Source organism: Cyrtonyx montezumae, unplaced genomic scaffold (assembly GCF_038088225.1).
Source record: "Cyrtonyx montezumae isolate F1298 unplaced genomic scaffold, pur_monq_1.0 scaffold_2, whole genome shotgun sequence".
NCBI classification, from domain to species: Eukaryota; Metazoa; Chordata; class Aves; order Galliformes; family Odontophoridae; genus Cyrtonyx; species Cyrtonyx montezumae.
The window spans coordinates 44241774-44249955 of NW_027071936.1; the positions used below are offsets into that span (position 1 = coordinate 44241774).

The window sequence follows — 8182 nt, forward strand, 5'->3', positions numbered from 1 at the left end:
CAGGGAGTGTTAAAACCTGGAACTCCCCACATTTATTTATCCCTTGGTTTTGGGCACACTTCTCTTCCTAGGATTCTACCTTTTTCCAATTACTCCTGCTAAAGCGTTTAATTAAGTTAAGAGTTTATTTAAGTTAAAATGCACATTCTGGATTACATTAACTAAGTGCCTTAAACATATATATATATAATACATCTGAAGATAATAAATCATTATTCTAAGCTTCTACACTTTAACCTTAAGAGTACTAACATCTTCAGTGCACTGAGTCAAAAGCATAGAATTCAAATACCTAACCATGTGAGGAAATCTCTGATATTTACATCAAAGTGCACCAAACAGCAAAGACCCTCTTTGCAACAATGAATGTCACTGAAGGCCATGCAGTTTTCAACTTTGCTTAGAAAAACAAAAGTACTGATGTGTTGAAGAGTCCAACGTTAGTTCCATCTGAAACCAAATGTAAAAAGTGTTAAGAAAGTACGCACCTGATAGCTAATGACCACTACAGCTGTGTAGGAAGTGCCCACCTGTTTAAAACAAACCCATGCACACTCATTCTCCTTAGGTACAAGTGCATTCATACAGTATTGTCACCCTACTGAGACTTTGATGTTTTTCTTTCCGTAAAGTTTCGGGATTAACCAGAATCTGGGTTTTCCAGCTGTAGAATCACAAATTCACGAGCCTAATGAATATAACTGCCCACATCTCAGGAGGGGATAATGAGCTACAGTTGATGACACTAGTTACGCCCGAAAGAAAATCCTGATTGAAATTTCTTTCCGGTTGAGTTTCAAATAAAAGTTTGAACTATCTGCTCACATTCCAAGCAAGTCCTCTAAATGCTTAAAATAGAGAAAATGGAAAAAAGAATAACAAAATAAATAAATAAAAAGTAAAAACAAAACCATAAGCCCTAACACCTATTCACCACTAAACCAGCAGAGACGTTGGTTTCCAGGAAAAAGTTCTTATTCTCTATTCTCATTTAAGAATAGAATCTCTCATCATCTCCTTTTCAGAACAAGGTGCTCCACTGCTTCTTCTATGCTTACCCTTGTCCCTTTTCTTCTCCCCTTTTAAATTAAAGAATCCCCCTAGCTAAGATCATTTTCTGACTGTTTTGACTCTTCAGAAAGGTTTCTCTGCTGTATGAGGTTACTCCCTAAGCATCTTACATACTTCATTTTCTTTGTGTCTCCTCTGATCAAGTCTAAAACTCAGTTGTAGCAATTTACAAAAAGGAGCTGAGGTATGAAATTGTGCTTTTTGATTGTCTGCTAAACCACAGAGTATATTTTTGTCTCTATTTTTTCTTCTGCCTATCTTCCTGAACAGAACTGACACACTGCAGATCCAGTCAACAAAACGCTACAGCATCACCCTTAGATATGCAGTCAATAACCAAGGTTCACAAGAAATGTAGATTAAAAACTACCTAGTAGTTCTCATTCATGTTTATTCCTCCCCAGCTTCTCTTATAATCCCTATCGCACAAAACAGATTCAGAAACCTACAAAGTGAGTCTGGCTTGTCGTCATTTAGCCAGAAATGAGGCTAGTTAATACTAATCTTTGACAGTGCAAACCAGTCATTGGCCTTTGAGCATCCTCCAGTAAATACTTACAAGATGTGCAAACACACTCTATGAGGAGCAGTAACACCTCAGAAATAAGTTCCTGAAGGAGTCAGCAAGTAATCTCAAATCCTGACCCAAAAGAACACACTTCATTTTCAGAGTTTTCAAGTAGGTCCTTCAAGGGCACTTTTCTCAGTGCAGAAAGAAGAGGAACAAGTGTCTAGTTGACAGAAGTTAGTTTGCAGAAGGGAACATTTCAAAACTCATACATACTTCAGGTAAACCCAAGAGGCTGGAAGTTATAAATCTCCAAATATTTGCCCCATGTAGCAGATGTTTAAAATCAAGAACCAGAACCATACCTCCTGGCTAGATGGAGTTCTAATCTGACCAAGCTTACTTATGTTTGGCTCTAACCCTGCAATAATCCACTGCACTAATTCAGCAGTAGGGATTGCCTAACTGCTAATACGAACTATTTTTATTCTTGCCTAAGCCTTCTATGGCTAGTAGTAGAACATATAAATTACTATTTCAACTTTCACATTGAAATCTGGATTTCTGACCTAGGTGATGCAGAGTGTCACTGCTCAACAATATTGTTCCTGCTCTTTGTGGTCCTTCATAGTAGCTCTTGACAAGGAATACCGCAGCAGAAAAATATTTTCATGTATTTTAAATAAGTAAAGGATCCTTGAAGATTGCTGTTATGTCTTCAGCAAGTTTGAGGCCATCTGTTGACTAGCTGGACAATAAGCAACTACCCACAGCCTAATGAAGTAATTCAAAAGTGAGCCCATTGACCTCAAAGTAGTGATTTCAAAGTAAAGTCATTTAGCATTCTTAACTTCTGAATACCTTCAAATAGGAAGCACTTAGAGGAGAAAAATACCAGAAGCTTGTATTGTCAAATATCTTTATTTCAATCAATCCACACAAAAAACATTGTCACAGCTTTTAAGAAACTTCTGTTGCAACCAATAGCTAGACTTGTTTAAACATGATCACTGAAGATTTAATAGTCTGAGTCACTGTTTCAATTCAAGTTGAAACATTACATAGGACAACTATGATGATCTTGTGTGAAGACAGTAATCATCCACAAAACAGTTGCCTTGCACATCCCTTGATGGTTTCCTCTCTGTAAAAGAAAAGCTTTATTTAATTTGCAGTGAGCATCAAATACCTGAATGGAGTTAAGTGGCCTAAGAGTGAACTATATGAGCAAGCTACATGACACTAACCTAAAATCAAAGGCATTTCTCATGAAGATTACAGCATTTCCACAGGACAGGATTTTCCTTGCCCGTACCATTAATACACATTCCAGTCCAGGTCAAGTCCAGTAAAAAAAAAATCCAATTTCCCCAGATACTATTTAATTTTGACTGGCTGATCTACAAAAATTAGTTTTAAAAAGTCTAGATTTTCACACAGGTTTCCAGTAGTCCAAACTAATTCCATGAGGTTTTTGGTTTGCTTATTTAACATTCAGGTAAGGAATAATATAAGCTTCCCAGGCAGAGTCAATAATCCCATCCACTCAAGCCTGATAAGACTTTTTACAGTACATACCTGGAGACCAATCAGTTTACAACGAACTCTTTCAGCTCTAAGTTGTTTATCACAACCTCATGAAGATTTTCATTCTAGGCAGTTAAGGAGTACCAATACACTTGAACACTCTGGAAATTAGAAAAGATTCATGTGAAACATTATTAGATAATGTGATCACCAGTGACTGTTCAAATCCTACAAGCTCCTTTGAATGCAATAAAGTTGATTCACTAACTTCCTGAAGTTCATTAATGTAGTTTTATGGTATCATTAATGTGTTCCTCTCAGTGTGATCCAAAGAAGAGTTTCAGCCTCACCTCTGGGTTTGAGAGAGAACTGTTATACCCCTCTGTACTGGCCACTTAAGACACCAACAGACTTAAGAGGGCAAAGCTAAAAGGGGGAGTAGATTATCACACCAATTCATAGTAAGATTACCTGAATTCACTACTTAGACTGGATAACTTACTTGGATGTCATGAACTATCAGAAAGCATGACTTAAGAAGGTAAATAATGCTTTATACTAGAAAGTACTTACCTTCTTAATAGATGTTATTTGTTCCTAAGGAGTTCTGAGAACTGCTTCCAATTTAGGTGTGATCAACCATTTCTAGACTGTTCCAGTCATGAAACTGCTAAGTGACTCCTAAAATAACAGAAAATATTGTAGTGTAGTTTGAGAAGTCACTTGCAAAGTTCATCATCAATATCTAAAGCAAGGTGAAGTAGACGGCTTCACCTGGGGAGAACACCCTTGTCTAATAATGCCATTTAAACTAAGTAGCACACATCTTCATGTCTCTTTAACAGAAAGTCCAAGTGTTGACACTGCTGCTGAGTTAACTGCTTTGTGAGCAGCCTTAACAGACAGCTTTGTGCCTACTTGTATACCTTGCAACAAACTACACACCGAGAATCACCAGAAGACACCAAAAGCAGACAAGAGAGGAGGCTGTGTCTGTCCCGGGGCAAAGCAGAGACGCACGAGGACGGAGCCAGCACAGCCTTACCTGGGCACAGCAGCACGGCCATGGCAGCGCTGCCCGCGGCAGAGGCAGGCCGGGAGGGGTCAGCCCACGGTACGAGCTGCGGAGGGAGACAGGCGTCAGCGCGGGGAGGGACGGAGGCGGTGGGGGGCAGGGAGGGACGCTTGTGCCTCACGACAGGATGCAGGGCGGAGGGCAGGCTCCGCGCTGGGTTTATGTGAGGAAGGCGCTCTATCCCCCTGTGTTGACTGCTCGGGGCACTGTCGGGCTCCGAGAGAGCAAATGTGAAGGGAAGATGACAAGCAACCCCTCCGCCCCGCCCGCCGGCACGAGCCGCACCCGGCCCTTCGCACCACCCGTCCATGATGCGAAACCACCAGCGAGCAACCACCTTACCGCCTTACCGCCGAGCGGCGGGGAAAGAGGGCGGGCGGTGACTCCGCGGCCCTTAAATACCGCCCGCCGCTCCCGCGAGATCCGGTGGAGCAGCCAGCGGGAAAGGCGCCACCGCCGCCTATTGGTCGAGGGGGAGCACGTGACTAGAGGCAGCTTCCTCCCACTCACCTGACGGGGTGTTGGGGGAGGGTTTGGTCGGGCCTGGCTTAAGGCGCTTTAGTCCGGGGCGCTGCTCAGTTCTGCCCAAACGAGAGCTGCACGAGCCCGGAGATCTTTAACGCGCAGACGTTCGGTGTGAAGTCGCAGCCGCGTTGCGGTTTTGAGGAGCTAAACGCAGCTGATCTCCGTCTAAACTCCCAGCTAAGTCCTTCTTTGGGAGGCTTAAGATTTGTGCGATGAGCCCGGTGAGGCAAGTTGACAGGCCGTGCTAATACCCTGCAGTTACGACCCATCGATAGTTAGAGAAATTTTCTTACCACTTGTGTCTAAATCTTGATGCTTGCTGAAAACATTGATGCTTGTTGAAAACATTGTAATCCTTTTGTGACAATAAGCCTGTTAGCACGGTATCAGGACTCAAAAGCAGCCCTCAGTGACGGCAGGTAAGCCGCTCTGCTTATGAGTTTGTGGATGCACCTGGCTTCACGTGATTTCACCTGCAGAAACTATTTTTCTTCAGGTACACAAGTAAGCTGACTCAGTCTGTTCGTGTAATTTAGCTAACAGTATGAAGAGGGATTCAGCCCTAACATTTTTATCATCCATGACTCTCTCCAAGGAACCTTGACTAGTGAACACAAAAGTACTAGGGCAGTGGGGAGGGGACGGGAACAGTTAAGGAGAGTTGTTTCAAGACCGCTACTTAAGATTCAGGTACTTATGGGCTGCCTTTGACCTGCAGTGATCACCTGGTAAGGCTGAGTCATCACTTCTTGCCAGTGTGAGGAATTAGCAAGCGGGCTGTGCTCGTGCCCAGGAGGAACTCATCAAGTCCCTAGATGATCATGCCAGTAGTCCATTCTGTCTGTTAACGCCAGGGCACCTTTGACTTAAGCAGTTGTTACAAAGAATATTTGGAGGTTTTGAACTTATCCATGTGACAGCTGGCTGCCTTGTTAATTCATACTTAGTGTTGTTTTTTTTGTTTTGTTTTTAAGGAGTCTATAGTCATCTGAATTCAGCTGTTCAAATCTTGCAGATTGGAGCTGTAGTCATCAAACTGCCTCCTTGTAGGATGCATGAATTTCTCAAAGTCATTGGTTCATTCCACCTTTCTAAGTGGACAGAATTATATTTGTTCTGAAACATCACATTGAGTTCATCAAAATGCACAATTATTCTTAATGTTGCTATTCAATTTCACTTATTTTCTCAATATAGATATGAAGGTAAATCAAGCAAAAAGCAACCTGTAAGTAGCCATCAGTCTTTGCTGATGGATGTCAGTATCCATCTGCATTATACAATTGGAAAACTGGAAGATCTTAAACCTTACCAAGAAGGATTTATTTTAATTTTTTTAATCTGTATGTTCAATGCAATAAGGCTGTGTCTTAATTAAATCCGTGGGGTGCTAATTCATTAAAAATTTAATTTGATTAATTTATGATGCCATAATGAAAGGGCCGTTTTAAATTCATGCCCAAAATAGACTTAATACAGCTTACAGTCTGTCTACTATCAAAATATCCTTTGTGTTTTGTTCTCCGTGTGTATGTTAGATAAAATTAAAGCCTGTGGAATAGAATAAAAGCAATACATGAAATCCTTGGAGGAATGCAAACCAGATTTGTTATTTCTGAAGGTTTCTGATGTTTTTCCTCAGTGAGCCTTTTCTGAAGAATGGCTAATTACTTCCGTGGCTGTAAAGTTTGGTCATCTCAGCAATACAGAACAGAACTCAAATGGCACTTTTTTCGAGCTGAAAGCACTTTTGGTATAGGTAAGAAACATAGCAGTGAGTGGTGAATTACGCTGTAGAGTACACTGCAAACATCTGTCTTACAGAAATAGGTGGGAATGTTTTCTATTGAGTAGTGTGACAGGGAAGGTTAACATTTTGTAAAATCAATGAAACAATAGCCTAGTACACAGGATTTCTTTTACTATTATTGTTCAAAGCTCGTTATACAGTCCTTGAGATGTAATCAAGCTGAAGAGAGAATAAGATGCTATGAGATAATCATACCTCTTGGCTACTATTTGAGCATCAAACTGACTGTAAAGGCCTAAACAGCCTGAATGTGGAACAAACTGTTTAATGGTTGTCACCAGAGAATTGCTAACTGCATTTATCTGCTCTGCCAGTTTCTGATGCATTTGCATCTATATTCTGCTGATGTTGTGCTTTCAAACCTTTCAAAAAAGGAGCCAGATGCTGTAAATGTATCTGGTTTACTTCTGAAAAACAGCAATTTTGGGGAAAAAAATAAAAAGGAAAAGGTAGTACTCCCCCTCTGCCAGCCAATATGATGTTAATATTATCAAAGGTAGGCTGGATTCACAGGTTAATGTAATACAAATTTTCCTTTTCTCTGCTTTAAGTTTGGTAGATGGCAATTGAATTTGCTAAAACTCTAAAAATAAATGATTATAATAATTCAAACTTAAAACTACAGAATAATAAAAAGAAAGTGGGGGGGTGGTGGTGGAATAGAAGTTGTTGTAAAGCTGATGCTGTCTTAAGAGAAGAAAGCTGGGGCTTTTATTGGACTAATGGACCCCCTGGGACCATTATGTTTTCCATGGACTACCATGAACTTTTTATAGACCACAATACACTTCTATCATTAGAACTTCAGAAGTCAATAGAGTATCACCTGTGGACCTGTTAGGAAGTTCAGCCCATGGGCTTCACGCTGGCATTTGGCATTGTACTAAAGCTCCCAGTGTGTTCTGCAATGGGGGCCAAGTTTCATGGAAAATATCTGTTGTTAACTTTAGAAAAGGATTATTGTGAGATTTATTACTCCTCCTTCTCTTTTTCTTGGATATTCCACTGGAAAGTACAATTGTTCAGCTTTCCAGTGGTCCCTGCATAGCTGAATTCCTATTACTCTAACATTCCCAAATTGTTGATCTTCCTCACCGAAGTTAATGATGAATTGTACTAGAAGATAAAGGTATCATGTAGCCCAAATGTGGTCAAAAAGTTTTGGCATAGTGTAGTTATAATATGTATCTTAGTGCACAGAAAAATAGAATGCCAATATTACAATATTTGTACTGTAAGAATAAAAATTCAATGTTGTGGGAACAAGCATCACTGATGTTTCCTTGCTCTCAACAGAAATGAAATCAGAAATTGTTGCTCTCAGTAGTCTGAGGGGTTTGTTACGTATCTGTCCTCAGTGCTCATGCTTCCATCAGCATACTTTTCCATTCTTTTGAATCTACATGGGACATTTTTGTAGAAAAAGCATTGTGATGTGTGAAAGATTGTAAAGTGTATCTAAAATTCTAATTATACTGATAGTAGTGCTGATAATGTATCCCAAATAGCTGAGTTCTCTTTTGATTTCTATTATGTACTCTCCCACCTCCCAGAAAATCTGAATATTGTTTTAACTGCCTCTTCCACTAAAAAATGTGTTCCTGTTTCCTGGAAATTGAATCCAAATTTGATTATTCCAAAGGCTTTTTCAGCAAAACTGATGGAT

General features: G+C 40.3%; 1 long non-coding RNA gene and 1 other non-coding gene across 2 annotated transcripts; both read right to left on the reverse strand.

Annotated features, from left to right (window-relative positions):
- Window positions 1–2481: 2481 nt before the first annotated feature.
- On the reverse strand, window positions 2482–4244 carry LOC136049032 (uncharacterized). The gene is made up of 4 exons (XR_010622258.1): window positions 4152–4244; window positions 3680–3787; window positions 3158–3267; window positions 2482–2723 (listed from the first exon to the last, which is right to left on the reverse strand). It is a non-coding gene; the product is annotated as an uncharacterized LOC136049032 (long non-coding RNA).
- LOC136049096 (small nucleolar RNA SNORA26) lies at window positions 3413–3530 on the reverse strand. Its single transcript, XR_010622264.1, has one exon. It is a non-coding gene; the product is annotated as a small nucleolar RNA SNORA26 (small nucleolar RNA).
- Window positions 4245–8182: the final 3938 nt, after the last annotated feature.